General features: G+C 35.1%; 1 protein-coding gene and 1 pseudogene across 3 annotated transcripts in view; one reads left to right on the plus strand and one right to left on the minus strand.

Annotated features, from left to right (window-relative positions):
- Fbxl17 (F-box and leucine rich repeat protein 17) overlaps positions 1 to 18,297 on the minus strand; it is a 505,077-nt gene that overhangs the window by 198,004 nt on the left and 288,776 nt on the right. The window lies entirely within an intron of this gene.
- Positions 11,081 to 11,860, plus strand: LOC120885614 (protein CutA-like; annotated as a pseudogene). The gene is made up of 2 exons (XR_013437355.1): positions 11,081 to 11,411; positions 11,530 to 11,860. The product of XR_013437355.1 is annotated as a protein CutA-like (transcript).

Consider the following 18,297-nt stretch of genomic DNA (forward strand, 5'->3'; position numbering starts at 1 on the left):
TCAGCTAACTTCTACCAGATCTTTAAAGAACTAATGTTAAGACACCTCAAATAGCTTATGAAATAGAAAGATATGTGTATGTGTGGAGGATTCCAAGATCATTCCAGCAGGGCTGGGGTTGTGGCTCAGTGGTGGAGCGCTTGCCCAGCATGGATGAGGCACTGGGTTCAATCCTCAGCACCACCTTAAAATAAATAAGTAAAAGAAAGATAATTTGTCCAAGATCATTCCATGAAGCCAGTATTACCCTGATACCAAAATCAAATAAGGGACATCAAGAAAACAACAGACCAATATCCTTAATGAACACAGATGCAAAACTCTTAATAAAATATTTGCAAAGTGTATTCAAGAACACATTAAGAATATTGTATATGATGAACAAATTGGTTTCATTTGGGGATGCAAGGATAGTTCAACATATGAAAATCAATAAACGCAATTTACCACAATGATAGAATCAAGGACAAAAATCACAAAATCATTTCAGTCTTTGACAAAATGCAGCACTCATTCATGATAGAAATATTCAAGAAACTGGGCAGAGAACTTAATTCAACATTATTAAGGTTATATATGACAAGCTGTAAGCCAACATCATAGTGAATAGAGAAAAACTGAAAGACTTTCCTCTAAAATCTAGAAGACAAAGTCATGTCTCTCATCATTCCTATTCAATACAGTACTAAAAATTTTAGCCAGAACAATTAGGTAAGAGAAGCAAATAAAAGGGATAAAATTAGGAAAGGAAGAAGTCAAATTATCGATCTTTACAGATGATATTATTCTATACTTCGAATATTCAAAAAGCTTCACCTGAAGACTTCTAGAGTGATAAAGTCAGAAAAGGAGCAGGATACAGAATCAATATACAAAATTCAACAGCTTTCCTATACATCAATAATGAATTCACTGAGAAATTAGGAAAATCAATTTCATCATAATAGCTATGCCCCTCCAATACCTAGGAATAAACCTAACCAAGAAGGTGAAAGACTTCCGCAATAAAAGCTACAGAAGACTGAAAAATGAAATAGAAGATGCTAGAGATGGAAAAAACCTCCCATGTTCATGGATTGGCTGAATTAATATTGTTAAAATGGCCATACAACCAAAAGTGAGCTACATATTCAATGCAATCCCCATCAAAACACCAAAGACATTTTTCACAAAAATGGGAAATAAGAGTAGCCCTAAAATTCATATGAAAGAATAAAAGCCCTAGAATGGCCAAAGTAATGATTGAGCAAAAAGACCCATTTTTAACTTTAAAATACTGATTTGAAATTATACCACAGAGCTATAATAATAAAAACAACATGGTAAAGGCATATAAACTGACATATAAATCAATGGAATCGAAGACAATGAGACAGACCCACACAGTTATATCTTAAGTTTTATAACAAAGTCTTATTCAGACATACAAATGAATAAATCTATGTCATTTGCAGGAAAATAGATGGAACTTAAGAGTATTATGGTAAGCAAAGTAAGTCAGACTCAGAAATTCAAGAGTATATTCGCCATATGGGGAAGCTAGAGAGAAAAAAAAGTGGAGGAATTGTTCACATGAAAATAGGAAGGAGACCAGAGAGTTGAGAAAGAGGATGAGAGGGAAGGCGAGGAGAGGAACTGGGGAATACAATTGATTAAAATATGCTATGTGCATGTGCAAATATGTCACAATGAATCCCACTATAATATAATTATAACTTGCCAATAAAACACTTAAATAAAAAGAGGAAACTCTTAGTCCAATATCAAAATACAAACATTAGAAATGTGATATTTCATAGCAATAGTTGGTTAAATGGCAGAGTAGACAAAATGAAAAATAAAAAACTCTTTTGTAGCTGTACTCCTAAATTGAGTAATACAAAATCAAGGGGGAAACAAGTCTTAATGAATAAAATTAGAAATGCATTGGTTTTGAATTTCGGAGTTAAATGAGGACAAATGATAAAGAAACCAACTTATTTTAAATATTTATCTACACCCTGCTTCGTTTCTGAAAATCAATATATATGAAGGCTTGAGATATAAGAAAAATGAAAGAAAATGTCATCCATAAATTTAATTACTAAATTTGATAAAGTATTATCTGCAGAGATGCAAACTGAAGTAAAAAGTTTAAAATGAAAAATATTGCAAGTGAGAAAAGGTGGCCAAAACTGAATACTAAACTAGCCTGTTCTACCTGGAAAGCTCCTCAGATGAAGATGATTAAATTATTATAATAAAACTTAACAGTGTGAGAAAGTTTCCCTGAAAATCTAGCAAGTTAAGGTCTTTGTTATGGAAACCATAGCGTGCTATATTTATAAATAAATACAAACTATATTTTCTACACTTGAAATAATATATATATGAGTTCTTACAAAAGATTAGGTCAATCTCATGAAACCAGGCTAAAAAGAAGTTTTCAAAAACATGGAAGGCAACAAATTCTTCTTAAAGTTTTATGGTCTGTAAATATTTTTCAGAAAATTGGTTACTAGGAAAAAAGTTTTATAATTTCCATATATGTCCTATAATAAGTCATTATATGACAAGATCATGTAAAATCATGTAGATTAAAATCCTCTTCTTTTTGGAAAAAGGGTGGGGCACTGAAATCAGTATGATTGCTTATTCATTCATTCTTCATTCGACACACAACACTTACTAACTGCCAGACTCTTTATGAAGTAATATGAAGACAGAGCCTCTCCTTACAAACAAATAATCAAACACCAAGCAATAGGATAAGTGGGGTCACACAGGATTGTGGGAGGACTATGGAAATTTAGGGGAGAAGTACCTAACCAAGAAGTATCTAACCTTTGGTTGAATGTGAAAGAAACACAACTAACTTTGCATAAAATGCCAATGGATTGGGACCAGAGAAAATAAAGTGCATTCAAGAAAACTGGGCTATTGTGAATTGTGCTGCTACAAACACTGATGTGGCTTCGTCCCTCTAGTATGCTCTTTTCAAGTCTTTTGGGTATAGACTGAGGAGAGGGATAGGTGGGTCAAATGGTGGTTCCATTCACAATAGCTAAACTGTGGAACCAACCTAGATGCCCTTCAGTAGATGAATGGATAAAAAAAATGTGGCAAATATATGCAATGGAATATTACTCAGTAATAAAAGAGAATAAAATCATGGCCTTTGCAGGTAAATGGATATAGTTGGAGAAGATAATGCTAATAAGTGAAGTTAGCCAATCCCCAAAAAACAAATGCTGAATGTTTTCTCCGATATAAGGTGACTGACTCATAGTGAGGTAGAAAGGGGGAGCATGGGAGGAATAGACAAACTCTAGATAGGGCAGAGGGGTGAGAGGGGAAGGGAGGGAGCAAGGGGTTAGCAATGACGGTGGAATGTGATGGACTTCATTATCCAAAGTACATGTATGAAAACATGAATTGGTGTGAATATACTTTATATACAACCAGAGATATGAAAAAAATGTGCTCTATATGTGTAATATGAATTGTAATGCATTTCATTGTCATTTGTTTTAAAAAATCAATTAAAAATAAATAAATACAAAATCTTAAAAAAAAAAAAAAGAAAACTGGAGGCAAAGATACTGAACCATACTTGTTTGCAAATTGGTCTCTCTCAGAATCATTTTTCCAGAACTCAGAACCACGCCTGAGGAGTTGTGGGTTCATATGTTCTCATCCTTTCATTGGAATGACTTGTGTGAGCAACCATTTACAGCTGATTCAGAAAAAAATCACTAAGCAAGCCCTCTCAGGAATACCACCTCAGAGATCTGAAATAAAACACACCAGATATCTGAGAAGATGAGGAAATGTGAGCAGCAAAATTTACACGGTTTGTCTTAGTTCAGCAGGAATTGTACTTCCTGAGCATGTTCACTAGAAAACTGGATGCTTCCTAATGAGACCAGTGGGAAACTTTTCTTGAGCACCTTGACTATGTTGCTGAAAATAATTTGTGTAATAATAGGGCAAAGTGATCCTGTAACTCTCTGCACTTAAGGAGTTTTGGACATATTCCTGAAATAAGAAGGTTTAAAATATAATTGCTGAATCTTGATTAAAAATCAAAACAAAAATAACATATTAGATGTCATTTAATATGATAAAAGTCACTAGATGGAGTTTCAATACTATTAATGATGCAACATTCTTTATGTTTTAATCCTTAGTATTATACAAAGACTAGGAAAAGTTATTAGAGAAAAATAAAATAACATCAAATTAAAATTTTCCATCATTATTAACCTCTGTTTGAAAAAATTATATGTATAATTATAGGCTTACTGGGAAAACATAACCAATGTGGTTATAAAAATTATATGATTATTTGTGGGTGCGAACAATGAGGTTTTAAGAATTAACTCATAGGGGGTTTATAAGTAGTAAACTTGTGATATGTTTTAAGTTGCATAAAACAGGTTTGACTCATGTTTACTACCTAACAATTGCAATGGGCCTAGTTTATATATGACAATTACTTAGAAGTAGCTCTTCTGAAAAGCATTATGTGATTAATTTACTTGGCTTCAGGAATGCAATGTTGTTTCTACACTGTTGTTCACTTCAACCTAATGCCCCCTAGAGTACAGATCCAATTAAGAAACAAGGCAGGGAGGCAGCTATTAAGCATACTATTTCTATATTACACACACTTCCATACAGATTGAACACCACCACCTACTGTCAGAAGGAACTTGATTTATTCACTGAAACCCTGTGACATTGTGGAAATAGTTGATGGAAATGAATGAATAGGAGTCAAAGCAAATATATTACAGAAAAACTATATGTAACTTATGGTTAAATTTATGGGGCTTTTAAAAATAAAATCCTAACTACAGCTAAAACTTAATTTTGTCACAGAAATGCAAAGCAAAATGATCTGGCCTATGGATTAGGGACTTTTGGCCCAGTTATTTTGGGGCCCATAGCAAGGCACCACATCATGGTGGGATTGTGCAGGGAAGGAATGTGTTCTCTTCATGGTGGCTGAAAGCAGAGGAGGAGAAGCTGAGGAGGGGTTGGAGTTCCCATATCCCCTTATAGGGCATGCATCCAGTGATCTAAATTCTTTCCATTAGGCCCCACTTTCTAAAGGTTCCACCATTTCTCAACAGTACCATGGGTTGAGGACCAAGTCTTCAACACATACTTTGGATAACATTTATCTATACTATAGTACTAACCTTGGTATAATTTTGACTTTTATACTTCGGTATCACAAAGTAACCCCAAAGTGTTGCTGACAACTCTCAAGATCCCGTGATGAATATGAGAGTGCCTCTGACACCTTTTGAGGTACCTTGTCTTCTTCACAGAACCTAATTGTTGTAAATAAATTCCTTTCTAGCTCCTCCTCCATCTTTTTTGGCTTTCAAATCCGGTTTGTGCTTTAAAAGAGCATATGACCTTTTGGTGTTTGTGGTGGTTATTGAGTCACTGGCAAGAGCTGCACTTTTTTTTTTTTTTTAAGTTGTAGATAGACAAAATATCTATCTTTTTCTCTCTCTTCCTTTCTTTATTTTATGTAGTGTTGAGGATGGAACCTAGTGCCTCACACATGCAAGGCAAGCACTCTACCACTGAGGTACAGCCCCAGACCCAGAGCTGCACTTTTAAAGGTAATGGTTGTACAGTGGTTGTAGTAAAAGTTTATAAGTGCAAGGGTTTTGAATTCTGATTCCTGGGATTTCACAGGAATTGGGTTTCATCCTCTTCATTTCTTTCACTTGAACACTCAAGTTGGCTAAGTTGGTTACAGGGACCTTAGAGTGTGTCAAGGCCACAATTTGACTTGTGGGCAGAGTTCAAGGAGCTGTTCAAGGAATCCACCAACAAAAAGTAAGACAACTGCAAGAGGATAAACTGGACACAGAACATGGTAGCATCTGCCAATCTCAAGATGTGCAACCGTGTAAACTGAAAACATTACATGATCCAATCCTATGGTTTCCTTCTTAGGCTTTCATCTCAGCTTTCAGAGACCTAAGATTCAATGTAAAAATGAGATTCTCAATATCTAAAGATCTGAATACTCTGCCTTCTGGCTACACATGTCACCTTCTTGTAGATATATTAGTTTCTTTGCATCTGTTATTTTTTATTCTTCCCTTATTTGTCAACAGTAAAAATACTGTAAAGTATACTGTGGCTAGCCTTGTTTAATGTTTCATGGAAACTTTCATGAGCAACTCAAATATAATTAGTAAAAATGAATGAATTAGGCAAATGCTAAGTGTGATAAGTTTATAAGATAAGCTTTCAGTAATGGTTATGTTTCTATAAAATTATCTACTTAAAAATAATTATAAAAAATCTTTTGGTAACTCAAAACTGAAAGTTATGGTAAGTCACAGATATTCATTAAATGTCTGGCTCATTTCTAAGTAGGTTAAAATTCTGAAATAGTAATTACTAAATATAACTTAGAGTTTACATACTTTGGTATCTCATTTTTGTATGGGATAAATAAGCTGGATATATTTATATTTGTTAATAAATATGAAAAAGTAAAGAAACACATTTTTAACAATTATGAAATGGTGAACAGTAATATAAAACAGTTTATAATGTTTGCTAATTTTCTCCAAAATTTGAGTTACTAAGAATTAAAAATTCAAATTAAAATATGGTAATTAAAACTAGAAATAATATAGGAAACAACTCCATATGTGAGGAAAATAGACATGTTTTTGTGAGTGAATCTATGAGGTATGGAAGATATGTTTTGTGAAGGGAAAAAAGAGTAATTTTTCTACTCTATTACAATGACTACATGTTCCAAAAGAGAAAAAGGAAAAGGACTAAATTAGTCTGTCTTTTGTTACAGTAACAAAATATCTGATGGCAATAAAGAAAAAAAGGTTTACTTAGTTCACAGTGCTGGAGGTTCAAGGGCATGGTGCTGGCAGCAGCCTTGTTCTGGTGAGATACTCATAGCCAATGGTAACACAATGGCAGAAGTGAGTGCAGGAGCAAGGTATTATATAAAAGCCAGAAGTCAAAAAGTGACTAGTGACTAACTGGCATCCCATAAGATATGTACTGATCCCTTCCAAGGGCACACCCTCTATGACCTAAGTAAAGGATCTCCCTACAGCCTGCCTACTAAAGGCCTGAACACTGAAGCCTCTGACACATAAAACATTAAGGAACAAACTAATTATATACATATATAAAAACACATGTCTCACACACACACACACTCACACACACACACATACACACACACACACACACACACACACACACACACTCACATAATAACACCAAAAGTGAGTAATCATCTGTACACAGGGTTCTGGGCTTTGAGTCCTTATCAAGACTCCACAGCTTGGAGACGAGTGCTTTTAGCATCATCAATATGAAGGATCTGATGGACACTGAACCCAGGAGAAGGGGAAAAAAGCAACTTTGAAAATGTAAAATAGTTTGAGACTGATTTTCATAAGAAAGGTGAAAAATTCACTATTTAATCGTTTCTACTTAGCACAGAACTTATCTTTCATATTCTTATAAAGCAGCTTTCTTCTGTGTTATCAATAAAAACTAACATTGACCTTCCTCCTGGAAGGTTAAACTTCTAACTTCTGTTTGAAACGCTAGAGTGCCTTTTCTCAGAAGAAATGCTACATATACGTGCCGCAAGCAATGAAAAAGAATACACCATCGCTCTGACCCTTCATTAGTCAGAGGATCTTGGCAACAGCAATGTTACTTGTATACGGTCTCTGCATGAAAAACTGTTTTCAAAGGTAACCTTGCCAAGGGCTATGTTCTGTCTTGGCAAAAGGAAGCAAACTTTACTTTTCTACCAATCGGTTTGCTCTGCATGAGAAACAGGTGCTAAGGTATGAAACCAGGCTTAGAGCAGTAGCAAAATAAAAGTTACCCAAAATAAGTTTCATCTGGAAAACACACACACACACACACACACACACACACACACACACACATACACACTCACAACTCAGAGATAATAAGCCTGCAGGGCCAACATGTTTTTGCAAAATGCAAATCATGAAAACTGGTTAAGGGATTAAATGCTCTTTTGCAAAAATGACCATGGAGATTATAATCATTAATTAAAATCATGTAAATAATTTTCTGAAAGAACTCACTCTTTTTATCTCATAGGTTTCAAACAGCCTAGTGGTAAAAAGGTTTAGTCTCAGAAGAGATTCTCTAATTAAAACTAGAAATCTGGTATAATTAATAAGTGTCAGTCTGCAATCTTAACCACTTAGTAAAGGCAGAGAAATCAAGTGATGGCTTATAAAAATATAATAAAATTTCACTTCATAGGGTTTACTTCCTATCAATACAATAGTGACCCAGATGAGAGAAAGAACTTGTTATAGAAGATAAATATTTTAACACTTACAGCTTCTATATGCCAGTTTTATTCAATTTTCTTTTCTCTTTGGAGTTGCAACCTGACCCAAAAGTCAGCTTTTAGTGATTTGATTTGGGCTTATGTTTTTTAATTATCTAAGCTCCTTGATTCTTTACTTCTTTTCCTCATTATCTTCACCCAGAGGTGAAGCAGAACAAAAAAAAGCAGGATGAAAGTCAAACATATCAATTTCAAATTTTGATTACTTAGTTGTGGATACTTCCCAAGTCCTCCTTCCTTCTATTGGATATCCAACTCTGTGACAGCTTTAGAGTTTACAGTTTAATTTTACCCCCAAGTAATAGCTCAAAGAGCACAGTGAACCAGTTCTTATCAGGAAACAACATAGCCAAAGGCATTTATCACAAATCCTTGTCTCATTAGTTTTCAGGTAGCCTCCTTTCCCTACTCCACAGACCTTCACTTCTATTGGCAATCTATGGGGATCCAGTAGAAGTTGACTCCATCCCTGGATCCAGGAATAGAGCTCTGAGTCCAAGCTGCACTAATCAGCACCTTCTCTACACCTGCCACTTTCTTATCCTTATGTGTCCAGGAGGAGTTTGTCTCAGGAGGGTGCCTGAGCACTGTGTGTAACATCAACAGATGCTGTCTTCCCTGGACCAGGTGATATGCATATGCAGGGTCACAGACACCTCCCTACCACTAGAGAGGTCAGCCTGTGGGAAAGCCTGACATACATCCAAGAGGGCAAAAGTTAAAGAAATCCTAGCAAACTAAGCTAGAGCTGCTGGATTAAGAAAAATCTGAAGCCTACCCAATTTCTAAGCCTCTATTTATGGGAGTCAAGTAAGTCCCTGACTGAATGTGAGTTGTTTTTGTTGCTTGTAAAATAAAGAATCCAACTCATTGTAAATGTATACAAGGTATTTATGTGAATTATGCATAAGATTACAATATTGTGGTAGGTACACTGCTGAGATCCCTCATCAAGCAAGCTCTTGTTGTCCACGATTGGGTAGTAGCAGTAGCCAGCCTTAGCTGCAACTAACTCATAGTCAGCCTTGGCTGTTGAAAGCCACTTCACCCAAGCAGCAGCCTATAACAATGAATGAACTGAGGGAGTGAGGGCAGGGGGATAAAAGCCTATTCATTGCCAAGTCAAGACAGGAGACAATAGCAAAACTTGCTCCAGAGCCCCCCACTGAAGTTGGGTTGCCCAAGGCATGTGTGTCTGCATCACAGTGTGAAATTTACCTCTGTAAATCTTCCTTCACACTTACTTCCATGGAAGTTGATCCCTAATAAACATCTTACACTCCAGTCTCCATATCCATGGCCATCTCCAAACAACACAATGTTGACAAGATACATTCTCTGTCCACTTTCACATTATAACAACTAAGAAAAGAAAATCAACATTTGAAAAACTATAAAAGAAAAATCCTCACCAAATCCCTATAAGCAAAATGCATTACAAAAACTTTTTTCTGCCTTCCCTTTTCAACTTTCCTTTGATAATACTTGAGGCAGGAAGGCATTATTTATCACAGTGCAGTGATACAACTAAATTTCTGGGAACCTACCAAAATTGACAGGGCCTATGAGCAATGCATGAGTCACCAGTTTTGACTTTATTTTTAAAATTTTAAATGTTGTAACAACCTTTTTTTCTTATTATTGCCTTTTTAATAAAGGAGATTGATATGTAATCTAAGATTTAAGTATTTAGCTGATGAGAAATAGATGTTCTTAATTAAAATTTGTTGTGAAGCAAATTTCTTTTCACTGAAAAACATTTTGCAATTAACTGCCATTGTAAAGTTGGAAATTGACTGAATAATAAAATCATCTCATCGGGGAACACAGGTTTTCCTTAACATAAAGGTATAAATAACTTTCATAAAACAATAGTTTAGAGATTCTATTTTCAAGGCCTCATGAAAACATTTCTTAGAACATTTCACAAAATTCATAGACACTGATCAATTTCTTTTTGTTAACTTCTGGAAAACATTATCATCCCCTTGACTCTTCTTTTCTTTTTACTTCTGCAAAACAAAAACAAACAAAAAAACTGTTCCATTTTTATTCTCACTTTTTTTGCCCTCCACATACTTATTCTCTTCTAATTAAAGTCATTGAAGGACATCCCTTATGTCTCAAGGCACTTTTCCCTTCTCACCATATAAGCAATTTCTGGTGTTCACAGCCATATCCATGGCTCTAATGTACCTATCCAAAGATCACTAATACACAGATACCAAAATCTATTTGCACACAGTTCACTCACATAATATTTCAAAAGAATGCCTCAAAGGCACCTCAAATTTCACATGCCAATGAATGAACTTTTGATAGTTATTCTGTCAAGTTGCTTATCTTAGATGAGTAGTACTGCTATTCATTCTATAAAGAAAAACCAAAACCAAACAGTCTTAGTTGATACTTCCCTCTCCTTACCTGTCTTCCACAAATCCATCAAGTTCTGTTGGTTCTGCCTCTAAAATACATTTTTAAGGGGCTGGGATTGTGGCTCAGTGGTAGAGGGCTTGCCTGATATGTATGAAGCACTGGGTTTGATTCTCAGCACCATGTATAAGTAAATGAATAAAATAAAGGTCTATCAACAACTAAAAATATATATATTAAAAATATATTTTTGAAGAGGCCCCTCTTCTTGGGTTTGGGGTCCTTTCTCTATGTAATGTGTGGCCTTTGATATCAATCCTCCTTTATCAGTATAGGCTGCATGCGGGCGGTCAAGCGTCCGCAGCTCTACTCGGCGGAGGGGCCGCTCTGTTCCTGTCTTGTCTTTGGATGCCTGCATTGCTGCCTGTGGCCTCCCGCCTTCTGTTGCTACCCCGAGCACTGCTGACCATGGCCTCTGGAAGCCCCCCATCCCAGCCCACTATGGCATCTGGCTCTAGCTATGTTCCAGGATCGGTTCTGCAGCCTTTGTCACTTGCCCCAACGAAAAGGTCGCCAAGGAAATTGCCAGATCTTTGGTGTAGAAGCGCCTAACAGTCAACCTCATCCCTCAGATTACATCCATGTGAGTCATAAGAATTTCAAGGTTAATCTAACTTTAGAGGCTGACAGGGAGCATTTTCCTAGGGGAAAGTCTTTCATTCCCAAGACTTTCTCTCCCTCTCTTTCTCTGACTTCTTCAGCTCTAAGTGGAAGGGAGAGATGGAAGAAGACAGTGAAGTGCTGATGATGATTAAAACCCAAAGTTCCTTGGTCCCAGCTTTGACAGATTTTGTTCGTTCTGTGCATCCTTATGAAGTGGCTGAGGTGATTGCCTTGCCTGTGGAACAGGGGAACTCCCCCTACCTTCACTGGGTGCGCCAGGTCACAGTGTAAGTTTCTGACTCCAGCACAGTCCAACCAGGATGAGCCCTGTTCCTGCCATGATTCTTTTTTTTTTTTTTTAATTATCTACACATGACATTACAATGATCTTGGCAATTCATACATTTGTATCATTGGGGTATGCCATGATTCTTTAATTAAAAAAAAAAAACACTCTTGACTTCCACGTGATGATGATGACTGGGCCCCTAAGAAATCCTGTCTGGTTCAAAAAAAAAAAAAAAACCAACATTTTAATTTATTTGCTTTTCTCTATTTCTCCTCTATTTCTCCTAATACTTTCATCTCTCATTGGCTTCCTAAGTGATCTAGCTGGCCTGTGTCTACTATTTACATCCTCTTATTTAAAACATGCTGGTGAACCTGCTGCTTGGTATAAGATCAAAAACTTAATATGGCTACAAGGCCCTGAATCTTCTGGCTTTTTCCTCAGTTTCTAGCTGAACTATTGTCTTCCTCAAACCTGTAGCTGGTCATTGGAACACATTTTCAATCTCACTCCCACCACGGTCCCTTGGTACCTGCATTTCCCTCTTAACTATTGTGAATAATACTACTCTCTAACACTCATTCCCAGAGTAACTTTCTTCCCTTTTCTCTACTTAATATGTACCTCTTCAGGGAATCAGGCAAGATTTCCATAGGCCTCTGATTTTGCAATTTACCCCTCAGACTTATCATGTGCTCAGATTCCTATGTCAATCAAAGGTCTTCCTATTATTTTTTAAATGTTTTTATTAGTGTGTTATACATAATAGTGGGGTTCATTTTGACATAATCATGGAATATAATTTGTTCCAGTCCCCAGTGCTTCTTCTCTCCCTCCCATACTCTGTTCCCCATTTCCCTTCCTCTACTGGTCTTCCTTCAATTTTTTTTTAAATTGGTATTTTAAAGGTATACATAAAAGTAGAATTCATTGTGGTATACTCATATATTTACATAGCATTTTGTTCATTTTGCATTTCCTCCTTTTTCTCATCCTTCCTACTTTCCCTTAAATCTCCTTCTTTTATTCCATGCATCTTCCCTTATTTTCAGGGGACCTACATTCCCCACCCTAATCACCTGTTTTCCCTCACTTTGCTCTACCTTCCACACTTGACCTTTGGCTTTCTGAGTCTGTCTTATTTTACTTAGCATGATCTCCAGCTCCATCCATTTATTAGCAAATGCCACAATTTCATTCTTATCTATGACTGAGTAAAATTCCACTGTGTATATGTATCACATTTCCTTAATCCATTCATCTGTTGACAGGCACTGGTTCCATAACTTGGTTATTGTGATTGGTGCTGTTACAAACTAGCATAACTTGTTTGTAATTGAGAAATCTTTTTCTCCACAAACTATGAGTCCCTAAAAGGGCTAGATCCAATTGTATTTCCCCACTCATTAAGTTTTGGTTCTGCTCACTATTATACCTAAAGTTCCTAGCTAACTGCCTCATACAGAATAGGCACTCATTTGATTAATGACCGTGAATAATAAATAAGTATAAAAAGAATTTTTAATAAACTTGATAATAATGTAAAGACATTATAAGAAACATCATCTCTGAAGAATCTGAGTATATGGGGCTGGGGTTGTGGCTCAGTTGTAGAGTGCTAGCCTAATATGTGTGAGGCACTGGGTTTGATTCTCAGCATCACATAAATAAATAAAATAAAGATCCATCAAAAACTAAAAAAAAATAAAGAATCTGAGTATATAAAATCACCTGTTTTGATAAATTACTGGTATCTTAAACATATTTCATTTTTTGAACACTGCATACTGAATGGGAGCCATTCACCCTTCTATATCTTCTTTGTATTTCCCTTCATTGAACTGACCTTTCTGAACACACCCAAATAGAATGGATCAAGGCCAATTCTTCAAGGGCATTCCCTTAAGTATTCAGTGGCCTCCTTCTTTTTCAAACACAGTATTTCTTTATTTTCCATATTTTTATTGGTGCATTATAGTTATACATAATGGTGAGATTTGTTGATACAAATTCATATATGCATATAATATAACAATATAATTTGGTGAAAGTCATTCCCCAGTATTTCCATTCTCCCTCCTCTCCTCCTTCCCCCTTGTTCCTTTCCTCTACTCTACCGATCTCCCTTCAATTTTCACAAGACCCACAACCCCTTTCTTTTCTCTTTTCCTCTCTAGCTTCCAAATATGTGAGAAAACATACAACTTTTGACCTTCTTAGTTTGGCTTATTATTCTTAACATGATGGTCTCAAGTTCTACTCATTTTCCTCAAAATGACATAATTTCATTTTTATTTTATTTTTTATTAGTTGTTCAAAACATTACACAGCTCTTGACATATCATATTTCATACATTTGATTCAAGTGGGTCATGAACTCCCATTTCTCCCCCATATACAGATTGCAGAATCACATCAGTCACACATCCACATCTTTACATACTGCCATACTAGTGTCTGTTGTATTCTGCTGTCTTTCCTATCCTCTACTATCCCCCGCTCCCCTCCTCTCCCCTCCCATCTTCTCTCTCTACCCCATCTACTGTACTTCATTTCTCTCCCTTGTTTTTCCCTTCACCTCCTCTTTTTTTTTTTTAAAGAGAGAGTGAGAGAGGAGAGGGAGAGAGAGAATTTTTAATATTTATTTTTTAGTTCTCGGCGGACACTACATCTTTGTTGGTATGTGGTGCTGAGGATCGAACCCGGGCCGCACGCATGCCAGGCGAGCGCGCTACCGCTTGAGCCACATCCCCAGCCCCTTCACCTCCTCTTATATGTAATTTTGTATAATGATGAGACCCTCATAATTTCATTTTAAATATATGTATTTATAGTTGTGGATGGACAAAATACCTTTACTTAATTTGTTTATTTTTATGTGGTGCTAGGGATTGAACCCAGTGCCTCACACATGCTAGGCAAGCACTCTACCACTGAGCCACAACCCCGGCCCCATAATTTTATTTTTTAGTGACTGAAAAATTGTATACACATACAACATTTTCTTTATCCATTTATCTGTTGATCAACACCTAGTTCCATAGTTTTTGACCACAATTATTCTTGAGCAGAGGTTGGAAAAGTTTTTTCTCTAAAGGATCTTACACTAAATAATTCAGTCTATGCAGGTTATAGGTCTCTATCATAATGACTACTCTGCCACCTTAGCATGAAAGCATTAATAGACAATAGATAAGTAATAAGCATGGCTGTGTTTCAATAAAACATTACTTACAGACAACACATTTCATATCAAAACAAATTGTCCTTTTAAACAATTTATTTTAATTTTTGAACATTTAAAAGCCAGTTTTAGCTTGTGGACCATAAAAAACAGGTGGTAGGCAAGATTTGGCCTATAAACTATAGTTTGTTGACCCCTGATATGTAAGAAATGTCAAGAGTTCTCAAACTGTGTGCATTGCTAAGTTTGTTTTACATGGAGCTATATTAAGGGTTTTTCAAATGCCTGACTCTATTTTAATGTTATTAAACATTAATACAACACACAAGCACTCACCACTTTTGGAATACTATCATAATCAAAGAATTAATTTGTGCTATTGACTTTCTTTTCTATGATGGCATTAGGAGTGGGAAAGGACATTTAAAAGGAATTTTTCTCTTGCCAACTTGATTTAACTGAAAATGTTACAATGTGACATGAGAAATGCAAGCTGTTAAAACAAGTAAATAAAGCTTTACTATCTATAGCTACTTATCTCAATGAAGCAAGATTTTTGTTTAAAATGTGTAAGAAAATACAGAACTTTTAAAATACAGAAACAAACTGAAAGTTGAAGCTAATAGTGCACTGCAACTGCCATCCATAGCACATAATATAAAACTAATAACAATAATAACAACAGTAATTAACATTTATTGAGTCTCTACCTTAGACCAGTTCCTTTGCTACTTACTTAAAATGGTCTTGTTTCTTGACTAACTTTTGAACTTGTATGACAAAATTGCAGTAATAAAAAAGCACATTTTCTCTTTTCATTGTTGATGCGTTTGCATACAATTAGATTTGGAAAGGGAGGTCTGCTTTTACTTTATTTTTTCTTTAATATACCACCCACTTGGGCACTTTATTGCTTGCTTCTTATTTGCTTCTCTGCTATTTGTTTTATATAAACTTTGCTTCTTTTCTAACCAGGTTTTTAAATATGCTTCTTAAAGACAGAGATCAGATCTTGCGCTTTCCCCTCTGTTCCTTATATACAAAACACACACCTCTAAGCTCCCCTAAAACAGGGCTTACCTCAGCAGGCCCCCAGAAACTGGACTGCTGTTTATTGAAGAGAATTTTTAACTTAATTTGTGAATTCCTTACATCTGCAATTTGCTTAAATCTATTTCAGTTAAATTGAGGTATATGGAAGAATTCTTGTAAAATTTTAATATGTTCTAATCTTTATATTATATTGTAGATTTGAATACTATCTGGGTAGCCAAATAAAATATTTAGTTTTAGTAATGGTAAAAATAATCTATAACAAAAGTGTTTTCTTTGGTTAATTTAGGTACCACACACCACTGCCTAGAAAACACAATATCTTTCCTCTGATGTATGATCTGGCATTAGCTTTAACATTGTTCCACTATCTGCAAGGCTGAGAAAAACTGTGACTTCAGACATCAAGCCTTTTCTTTAGTTCCACACATTATCGCACACATTAAGACCTATTGGAATGTACCCCAAAATTAACCAGTGTCCTTCTCAGTGATTAAAGATCAGATAAGTTCTATAAAATCTCTTCTTGGTACACTTGGACCAGTTTATATCTGGATTTTTTGGTAATGCCTCCTCCCATGTAGGGACATGTGAGCACAATAACAGCAGGCAACACTTGGCCTTCAGAAACTAGAGAATGAGGCTGGAGCTGAGTGAGTCTATATTCATATAAATATGAAATTAAAAGCCTTTTGAGCTATTTTCATTCTACTGCCAAGAATCGTTTATAGGTATTATTAAATACTTTCCCAAAATGAATAAACAAAAAGATCTTTTCAATTTCATACCTGAGGGAGGAATGTTTTCCAAAGGAAGGAGAATGAAAATAAGGAGTGAACTATTAGATTTGTGCATATTGTTAGAATGTAACACATATTTTAAAATTTTGATTATTTTTGTTTAGTTTTCAAGTAAGAAAGGACTATGAAATGAGAGACTGACTACAGTTTCTTCTCTTTAATTCTTAAATTTTATGAAGACATAATGAAAACTGTGAGATAATTACCCAGAGAATCAGCAACATGGGGAAACATTCCTAAACATTTATTTAAACAAATTATTAGAATATTAACTTTTAACCTTACACACATACCACTCTATTTACCTCCTGACTGCAACACAGATACATCACACGTGTTTCTAAGTACTATTCTAGGGAGAGTACACTAAAATTCAATTTTCATAATTTATTAACAAACCAGTAAGTATTTTACTTTTGAAATAGATAATCTTTTTTCTGTACTTTACACGACAAACACAACTTATGACACTACTGTTAAAAATCTTACTTTTAAAAACAAAATTTAGTTAATTAGTACAAATATTTTTTTCCACTGAAACTACTGCCCCCTTGAGTTCTATAAGCTCACTACCCCCATATACACACGAGTTTTGTCAGTAATTTACTAAAGAAAAGCAAAACTTTATGAGAAAGCAAAGTCAATCCACTGATGTGGAGTATAAAAATGATTACTAAAGAAGATTTCTTTTAAATTTCTAATAAGGAACTCATCTTGAAAAGCTGAAAAAGCAATTTACACTAGTAGTTATTTCCTAAGGGTCACCAATGAACAATATTATAACATACACTGTTCAGTTCTTAGAAAAATAAATTTCCTTTTCAATCCATTCAGGTTCACAATCCTACAATGACAGTTTTAAACATATTCTGATTTAGTCATTATACTGCATTTCTATTTTCAAATGTTATAAGAAGACTTCAGAGTTAAGTGGGTGGATCTGCTAAGGGTAAGTATAATACAATAAGACTTAAAATCTTTAACTCAGTGGGGTGTCTATGTTTTATTCTAATGCTTAACTTTATTTCAAGATGTAATGTAAGTGTTTGATAATGTGGAAAGAAACAGTGATTTTTAAAAATCAAAGCCCTTAAATACTTTGAAAGTCACAGATTCAGGATGCTGGAGCATGTATTATGATCCTTAATTTTAGATGTCCATATTCCACTTTATAGTTCCTCTATCACTTGTTTCTCTGTGGTTCAAAAATCAAAATCTGTACTTGCTCATAATATGCTCTCTTAAGTTCAAAAACACTGGGCTCTTACAATTTAAATGGTTATTTTACTAGAAAGCAGGCACAAAACACAATCTGTGTCTCTCAGAACAGGGTGCTTTTTAAAATCTTTGTTGCAAATTAAGCTCTTTGTGACCAGGTAATCAAGATTCAAGGATAATACAGGAAGGAAAAGATATTCTGTTCAAACAAGTTATAAAATAAAAGGATAAAATTAGTCATATACCTCTATATATCATATCCAGAAACTTGTCTAAACCCTGGAAAAACACATGATTATAAGGGATAATTATTATGAGATCA

This window comes from Ictidomys tridecemlineatus, chromosome 1 (assembly GCF_052094955.1).
Source record: "Ictidomys tridecemlineatus isolate mIctTri1 chromosome 1, mIctTri1.hap1, whole genome shotgun sequence".
Taxonomy (NCBI): Eukaryota; Metazoa; Chordata; class Mammalia; order Rodentia; family Sciuridae; genus Ictidomys; species Ictidomys tridecemlineatus.